Source organism: Budorcas taxicolor, chromosome 23 (assembly GCF_023091745.1).
Source record: "Budorcas taxicolor isolate Tak-1 chromosome 23, Takin1.1, whole genome shotgun sequence".
NCBI lineage: Eukaryota > Metazoa > Chordata > Mammalia > Artiodactyla > Bovidae > Budorcas > Budorcas taxicolor.
The window spans coordinates 44208817-44218463 of NC_068932.1; positions in this window are offsets into that span (position 1 = coordinate 44208817).

Consider the following 9647-nt stretch of genomic DNA (forward strand, 5'->3'; position numbering starts at 1 on the left):
ATTCAGAAAACAAAGATCATGGCATCCGGTCCCATCATTTCATGGGAAATAGATGGGGAAACAGTGGAAACAGTGTCAGACTTTATTTTTCTGGGCTGCAAAATCACTGCAGATGGTGACTGCAGCCATGAATTAAAAGACGCTTACTCTTTGGAAGAAAAGTTATGACCAACCTAGACAGTATATTCAAAAGCAGAGACATTATTTTGCCGACTAAGGTCTGTCTAGTCAAGGCTATGGTTTTTCCTGTGGTCATGTATGGATGCGAGAGTTGGACTCTGAAGAAGGCTGAGTGCTGAAGAATTGATGCTTTTGAACTGTGGTATTGGAGAAGACTCTTGAGAGTCCCTTGGACTGCAAGGAGATCCAACCAGTCCATTCTGAAGGAGATCAACCCTGGGATTTCTTTGGAAGGAATGATGCTAAAGCTGAAGCTCCAGTACTTTGGCCATCTCATGCGAAGAGTTGACTCATTGGAAAAGACTGTGATGCTGGGAGGGATTGGGGGCAGGAGGAGAAGGGGATGACTGAGGATGAGATGGCTGGATGGCATCAGACTCGATGGACGTGAGTTTGAATGAACTCTGGGAGATGGTGATGGACAGGGATGCCTGGCTTGCTGCAATTCATGTGGTCGCAAAGAGTCAGAGAAGACTGAGCGACTGAACTGAACTGAACTGTACTGAACTGTGGATAAGAATCTGCCTGCCAAAGCAGGGGACACGGGTTCAGTCCCTGGCCCAGGAAGATTCCATATGCTGAGCAGCAACTAAGCCTGTGAGCCGCAGCTGCTAAACCTGTGCACCTAGAGCCTGTTCTCCACAACAAGAGAAGCCATCGCAATAAGCCCTCGCAACAGAACAAACAGTGACCCCTGCTCCCTGCAACTAGAGAGAGCCCGCACAGCAACAAAGACCCCGTGCAGCCAAAAATAAATTCATTAATTAAAAAAACCACAAAGCCAGCACACTTCTGACTGGCCATACTGCCCCAGAACCGGTAAGATGGCAACATTTACGACAGGATGGCCTCCCTGACCTGTTCACACAGCTCGAGATGACTGGAGAGGTGGCTGAGCCTGGTGTACAAAGCCCCTGAGATGGTTTTAGGTGGCACCAAGATGGGCAATAACTATCAATGGACTTATGCCAGTTATTCCCTTTGAGTCAGTTTAGTTCCAGCCAGGAACAAAATGCCAGTTGGGTGTTAGTCTTTAAGGCCTTTCCAATGCCCCAGGCTTAGAGCCTTCTGCAGACAATAGCTTCAGGCCAGCTGTTAATAATATTATTGTGTATTCACTGCGTTTGCTTTCATAGTTATTTTTCCCCATTTGTGACAAGTGATACTTATTTTTTATTTATAAAAGTGACATGACATTTAAAAATCAATGTATTATTTTACAAAAGGTAATCAGCTTAAGGAAAAATACTAATTAATTGAGAGGACAAATAGTGCACACATTTCACCAAGATTTGGAAAACACTGGTACAAGACCTAGGGGACAATCTTGGTTTTGAAGCCCAGCTCTGCTGTCCTCTAATCATGCAGCTTTGTGAAATCATCTAATTATTGGTAAATAATGAGACAATGAAAATAGAGTTACCCTTGGAGTATAAAATAATAATCAATTATCATTATTATTGAATAGTTTTATTTAAGAGTATCACACCTCAGTAATATTTGTAGCTGTCATTTGTTGCTATGACAACTATGGGTGGACAAAGGCTGTGTAGAAGGCACCCAGATACTGTCAGATCTTGGATGGAGGCATAAGGGTTGAGGCCTGGGGAGGGAGGGAAGAGGTTGTCAGTTCTGCTCAGTAGTAGGAAGTGCAGAGCTATTTGTCAGAGAAAGGATTCCTGCTGGTGTCACAAGGGCAACAGGATGCTTGTCACCTGGGCCAGGGACACAAGCTCCTGCTCTTGTGGGGAATGAAAGGGTCTCTGCCAATGGGGGATCCAGAAAGGGGGGGTACCCAGAGCTGATGCCCGTTGCTCTGTTCCAGATGGGGGCATGTCAGCCAACAGCAGAGAAGCCAGCCCTTTGCTGAGGGAATCCTTCAGAGGTCACACTGAGATGCTTGGATCCACTTCTTCAGGTGCCTCTGGGCAAGGCTTCTGCATGGTTCCTGTTGGCCTTGTTTAGGGGAAACTTGGAAGAAGAAGGATCATGGGATGTTGCATAGCTCCTCCTATACTTTTGGGGCCATGAGTGATACTGTTTTTCTCACTCATCTACTGCTTTGTTTCACTTAAAAAGACACCCAGCTTTTTGAGTTAACACTGACATATAATAAACTGTCCATGTTTAAAATGCATGATTCGATGGATCGGGGGGTATGTATACACCCATGAAACCACCCCCAGAGTCAAGACAATGAACAGATCTGTGTCCTCCAAAGTTTCCCTAGTTATCCATTCCCCCCATCCTCTCTGCACCCCCATCTCCAGACAGACTTTCCTGTCATTATAGATGAATGGGCATCTCATAGAATCTTATATAAACAGACTCACACCGTATGCATTCTTTGTCTTTCTTGTTCGGCATGAAAACTCATCAATGCTGCTATAATAGTTCAGTCCACTGTATTGCTTAGTCCAACACATATGGACTGTAAGTCCACCTGTTGATGGACGTTTGTATTTTTTTTTCAGCTTTTGACTATTACAAATAAAGCTGCTCTGAAGTTTTGAGTACAGTCTTTGTATGAGCATATGCTTTCATTTCTTTTGGGTAAACACTTAGGGATGGAATGGCAAGTTCATATGGTAGGTCTATGTTTAGCTTTCTAAGAAACTGCCAAAATGTTTTCAGAAGAAGCTGTATCATTTTATATTCCAATTAGCCATGTGTGAGGATTCATTCCAAATCCTCCCCAGCACTTCATGTGGTCAGTCTTTTCCTGTTAGCCATTCTAATGGATATGTAATGATTTCACATAGTGTTTTTTTTTAATTTTTAATTTTTAATATAAATTTATTTATTTTAATTGGAGGCTAATTACTTTATAATATTGTATTAGTTTTGCCATACATTGACATAAATCTGCCACGGGTGTACATGTGTTCCCCATCCTGAAACCCCCTGCCACTTCCCTTCCCATCCCATCCCTCTGGGTCATCCTGGTGCACCAGCCCCAAGCATCCTGTATCATGCATTGAACCTGGACTAGTGATTTGTTTCACATATGATAATATACATGTTTCAATGCCATTCTCCCTAATCATCCCAACCTCGCCCTCTCCCACAGAGTCCAAAAGACTGTTCTATACATCTGTGTCTCTTTTGCTATCTTGCATACAGGGTTATCATTACCATCTTTCTAAATTCCATATATATGTGTTAGTATCTGAATGCAGAGTTCCAAAGAATAGCAAGGAGAGATAAGAAAGCCTTCCTTAGCGATCAATGCAAAGAAATAGAGGAAAACAACAGAATGGGAAAGACTAGAGATCTCTTCGAGAAAATTAGAGATACCAAGAGAACATTTCATGCAAAGATGGGCTCGATAAAGGACAGAAATGGTATGGACCTAACAGAAGCAGAAGTTATTAAGAAGAGGTGGCAAGAATACACACAAGAACTATGCAAAAAAGATCTTCATGACCAAGATAATCACGATGGTGTGATCACCCACCTAGAGCCAGACATCTTGGAACGTGAAGTCAAGTGGGCCTTAGGAAGCATCACTACGAACAAAGCTAGTGGAGGTGATGAAATTCCAGTTGAGCTCTTTCAAATCCTGGAAGATGATGCTGCAAAAGTGCTGCACTCAATATGCCAGCAAATTTGGAAAACTCAGCAGTGGCCACAGGACTGGAAAAGGTCAGTTTTCATTCCAATCCCAAAGAAAGGCAATGCCAAAGAATGCTCAAACTACCGCACAATTGCACTCATCTCACACGCTAGTAAAGTAATAATCAAAATTCTCCAACTCAGGCTTCAGCAATACGTGAACCATGAACTTCCAGTCGTTCAAGCTGGTTTTAGAAAAGGCAGAGGAACCAGAGATCAAATTGCCAACATCCGCTGGATCATCAAAAAAGCAAGAGAGTTCTAGAAAAATATCTATTTCTGCTTTATTGATTATGCCAAAGCCTTTGACTGTGTGGATCACAATAAACTGTGGAAAATTCTGAAAGAGATGGGAATACCAGACCACCTGACCTGCCTCTTGGGAAACCTATATGCATGTCAGGAAGCAACAGTTAGAACTTGACATGGAACAACAGACCAGCTCCAAATAGGAAAAGGAGTATGTCAAGGCTGTATATTGTCACCCTGCTTATTTAGCTTATATGCAGAGTACATCATGAGGAACGCTGGGCTGGAAGAAGCACAAGCTGGAATCAAGATTGCTGGGAGAAATATCAATAACCTCAGATATGCAGATGACACCACCCTTATGGCAGAAAGTGAAGAGAAACTAAAAAGCCTCTTAATGAAAGTGAAAGAGGAGAGTGAAAAAGTTGGCCTAAAGCTCAACATTCAGAAAACGAAGATCATGGCATCTGGTCCCATCACTTCATGGGAAATAGATGGAGAAACAGTGGAAACAGTGTCAGACTTTATTTTTTTGGGCTCCAAAATCACTGCAGATGGTGACTGCAACCGTGAAATTAAAAGACGCTTACTCTTTGGAAGGAAAGTTATGACCAACCTAGATAGCAAATTGAAAAGCAGAGACATTACTTTGCCAACTAAGGTCTGTCTAGTCAAGGCTATGGTTTTTCCTGTGGTCATGTATGAAAGTGAGATTTGGACTGTGAAGAAAGCTGAGTGCCGAAGAATTGATGCTTTTGAACTGTGGTGTTGGAGAAGACTCTTGAGAGTCCCTTGGACTGCAAGCAGATCCAACCAGTCCATCCTAAAGGACATCAGTCCTGGGATTTCTTTGGAAGGGATGATGCTAAAGCTGAAACTCCAGTACTTTGGCCATCTCATGCGAAGAGCTGACTCATTGGAAAAGACTGTGATGCTGGGAGGGATTGGGGGCAGGAGGAGAAGGGGACGACCGAGGATGAGATGGCTGGATGGCATCACCGACTTGATGGACATGAGTTTGAGTGAACTCCGGGTGTTGGTGATGGACAGGGAGGCCTGGCGTGCTGCAAATCATGGGGTCACAAAGAGTTGCACACGACTGAGCAACTGAACTGAACTGACCTGAACTGATACTGTATTGGTGTTTTTCTTTCTGGCTTACTTCACTCTGTATAATAGGCTCCAGTTTCATCCACTTCATTAGAACTGATTCAAATGCATTCTTTTTAATGGCTGAATAATACTCCATTGTGTATATGTACCATAGCTTTCTTATCCATTCATCTGCTGATGGACATCTAGGTTGCTTCCATGTCCTGGCTATTATAAACAGTGCTGTGATGAACATTGCAGTATACATGTCTCTTTCAATTCTGGTTTCCTCAGTGTGTATGCCCAGAAGTGGGATTGCTGGGTCATATGGTAGTTCTATTTCCAGTTTTTTAAGGAATCTCCACACTGTTCTCCATAGTGGCTGTACTAGTTTGCATTCCCACCAACAGTGTAAGAAGTTTCCCTTTTCTCCACACCCTCTCCAGCATTTATTGCTTCTAGAGTTTTGGATAGCAGCCATTCTGACTGGTGTGAAATGGTACCTCATTGTGGCTTTGATTTGCATTTCTCTGATAATGAATGATGTTGAGCATCTTTTCATGTGTTTGTTAGCCACCTGTATGTCTTCTTTGGAGAAATGTCTGTTTAGTTCTTTGGCCCATTTTTTGGCTGGGTTGTTTACTTTTCTGGAATTGAGCTGCATAAGTTGCTTGTATATTTTTGAGATTAATTCTTTGTCAGTTGTTTCATTTGCTATTATTTTCTCCCATTCTGAAGACTGTCTTTTCAGCTTGTTTATAGTTTTCTTTGTTGTGCAGAAGCTTTGAATTTTAATTAGGTCCCACCTATTTATTTTTGCTTTTATTTCCAATATTCTGGGAGGTGGGTCATAGAGGATCCTGCTATGATTTATGTCAGAGAGTGTTTTGCCTATGTTCTCCTCTAGGAGTTTTATAGTTTCTGGTCTTATGTTTAGATCTTTAATCCATTTTGAGTTTATTTTTGTGTATGGTGTTAGAAAGTGTTCTAGTTTCATTCTTTTACAAGTGGTCGACCAGTTTTCCCAGCACCACTTGTTAAAGAGATTGTCTTTTCTCCATTGTATATTCTTGCCTCCTTTGCCAAAGATAAGGTATCCATAGGTGTGTGGATTTATCTCTGGGCTTTCTATTTTGTTCCACTGATCTATATTTCTGTCTTTGTGCCAGTACCATACTGTCTTGATGACTGTGGCTTTGTAGTACAGCCTGAAGTCAGGCAGGTTGATTCCTCCAGTTCCATTCTTCTTTCTCAAGATTGCTTTGGCTATTAGAGGTTTTTTTGTATTTTCATACAAATTGTGAAATTATTTCATCTAGTTCTGTGAAAAATACCATTGGTAGCTTGATAGGGATTGCATTGAATCTATAGATTGCTTTGGGTAGTATGCTGATTTTCACTATATTGATTCTTCTGATCCATGAACACGGTATATTTCTCCATCTATTAGTGTCCTCAAACTTCATTTCTTTCACCAGAGTTTTATGGTTTTCTATATATAGGTCTCTGATTTCTTTAGGTAAATATATTCCTAAGTATTTTATTCTTTTTGTTGCAATGGTGAATGGAATTGTTTCCTTAATTTCTCTTTCTATTTTCTCATTATTTGTGTATAGGAATGCAAGGGATTTCTGTGTGTTGATTTTATATCCTGCAATTTTACTATATTCATTGAATAGCTCTAGTAACTTTTTGGTGGAGTCTTTAGGGTTTTCTATGTAGAGGATCATGTCATCTGCAAACAGTGAGAGTTTTACTTCTTATTTTCCAATTTGTATTCCTTTTATTTCTTTTTCTGCTCTGATTGCTGTGGCCAAAACTTCCAAAACTATGTTGAATAGTAGTGGTGAGAGTGGGCACCCTTGTCTTGTTCCTGACTTTAGGGTAAATGCTTTCAATTTTTCACCATTGAGGATAATGTTTGCTGTGGGTTTGTCATATATAGCTTTTATTATGTTGAGGTATGTTCCTTCTATTCCTGCTTTCTGGAGGGTTTCTTTTTTTAATCATAAATGGACGTTGAGTTTTGTCAAAGGCTTTCTCTGCATCTATTGAGATAATCATATGGCTTTTATTTTTCAATTTGTTAATGTGGTGTATTACATTGATTGATTTGCAGATATTGAAGAATCCTTGCATCCCTGGGATAAAGCCCACTTGGTCATGATGTATGATCTTTTAAATGTGTTGTTGGATTCTGTTTGCTAGAATTTTATTAAGGATTTTTGCATCTATGTTCATCAGTGATATTGTCTACCAGAAATTTAGAGAAGAGCTAACACCTATCCTACTCAAACTCTTCCAGAAAATTGCAGAGGAAGGTAAACTTCCAAACCCATTCTATGAGGCCACCATCACCCTAATACCAAAACCTGACAAAGATGCCACAAAAAAAGAAAAGCACATAGTGGCTTTAATCTGTATTTCCCTAATTGAGTACTGATGCTAAGCACTTTTTCACATGCTTATTTGTCATCTACGGTCTTTTTTTCATAAAGTGTCCATTCAAATATTTTCCCATTTTAAAACTGGGTTGTCTTATCATTCAATTATAGAAGTTCTTTATGTATTTAGATACAAGTTCTTTGTCAGATAAATTTTTAGAAATATTTTTCTCCCAGTTTATGGCTCGCATTTTCATTTTCAAAACAAAGACTTCTGAAGGTTTAATTCTTGATAATTTTATTTCTTTACTTTGGCTATGCTGGGTCTTCATTGTTGCGAAGGCTTTTCTCTAGTTGTGAGGAGTGGGGGCTACTCTCGAGTTGTGGTGTGCAAGTTTTCACTGTGGGTACTTCCTCTTGATGTGGGCACAGGGTCTAGGACACACGGGCTCTAGAGTGAGTGGCCTTCAGTAGTTGTGGCTTGTAGGCTCAGTAGTTGCAGTGCCCAGCTCCAGACCACAGGCTCAGCAGTTGTGGTGCACGGGCTTCGTTGCTCCGAGGCGTGTGGGATCCTCCCCGATCAGGGACTGAACCCGTGTCTCCTGCATTGGCAGGAGAATTCTTTACCCCTGAGCTGCCAGGGAAGACTTCAAGTTTTAATTTTAATAAAATCAATGTAATAGCTTTTTTATTATATGGTTTGTGCTTTTTTTGTTATATTTTAGAAATCTTTGTCAAATCTACTTCAATGTTTTCTCTAGAAGTTTTATAATCTGAGCTCTTACATTTAGATATATGATCTATTTCATGTTCATTCTTGTATATAGTGTGAGGTAAGGGTTGGATTTTTTTTATTTTTTTTTGCATGTAAATCCAATTACTCTACCACCATTATCCTTTTCCCATTAAATTCTGGCCTCTTGGTTGAAAAGCAATTGACTGTGTCTATGTGGGTTGATTTCTGGACTCTGTTCTGTTCCATTCATCTCTGTCTGTCTTTGTGGCAGTACCGCACTGTCTTGATGATTGTAGCTTTTTAACAAGTCTTGTAATCAAGCAGTGTACATTCTCCAACTTTGCTCTTTTTCAAGATTGTTTTGGATAAAATTATGCCCTTTCCATTTCGATGTATGTTCAAGAGTCTGTTTTCTGGTTTTAACTTGCCTCCCTGCATGATGAGGGGTCTAGGCACATTCAGTTTCCCTGAGCACCTAGGAAGGGTGGTGAGTGCAGCCCCTCTGGTGTATGAAACAATAGGCTGGGGGAAATGCCTGTGTGTGTCTCTCTCCCTGCACCCCTTCCCCTAACTTGTACACTTATTTAAGGAATACTTCTGGCCATTAGAATTCTTGTTATATCGTCATAGTCCATGTCAAGCACGCCTTCATGGTTGAGTCTCTTCCTCTCATCTGGATGCCAGCAATCAGGAATCAAAGTAGAGATGAAGACAGTGGAGCACTTATTTTAATAGGCTAGAAGGTTTCCTGGCATGTTTGGAATAAATTGTGCTACAGTCATGCAGAACTGGATTAATGTCTGTTTTATAAAAAAGACCCAAATGTTATCACTTTGTCTGCAAAGTGTAACAGCCAGTGTTACCCAGTTACATCTCCGTCTGCTGTGTTAGGAAGCATTCTCGTCCTTACTGTTTTACGTTTCTCTCTGAAGTACTAGGGAAGGACTTTTATGTGACTCAGTCCAAGAGAGCTTTGTACCACAGCCCAGCACTGACAAACACAGAATCCAGCCCCTTTGGCCACAGGACACAGGGCTGGGTCCAGGGCAAAGATGTGAGGTGCCCAGAGCATCACAGGTACCAGCCATCGGGAGTCCTGAGAGTGAGTGATCCATGAGATTTGCACCCTGGGTGCCTCCTCCTCCCTCTAGCCCTGACCTTGCAGGACACGTGGCGGGGGAATGTTTTGAAAACCTGCAGTGGATCTTCGTCATCAAGGACTCTCATTTTCAACTGAGTGTCATGCATTTTCTATATTCTTTTAAATTAAAAAAAAAAGAATCTTGGCTTCCTTATGTTACTCCCATCTTCCAAATCAAACCAAACCAAACCAAAAAAGACACAACATATTCCTTGAATTGAGTTGACACAGTAGGTTTTAACCAATTTAA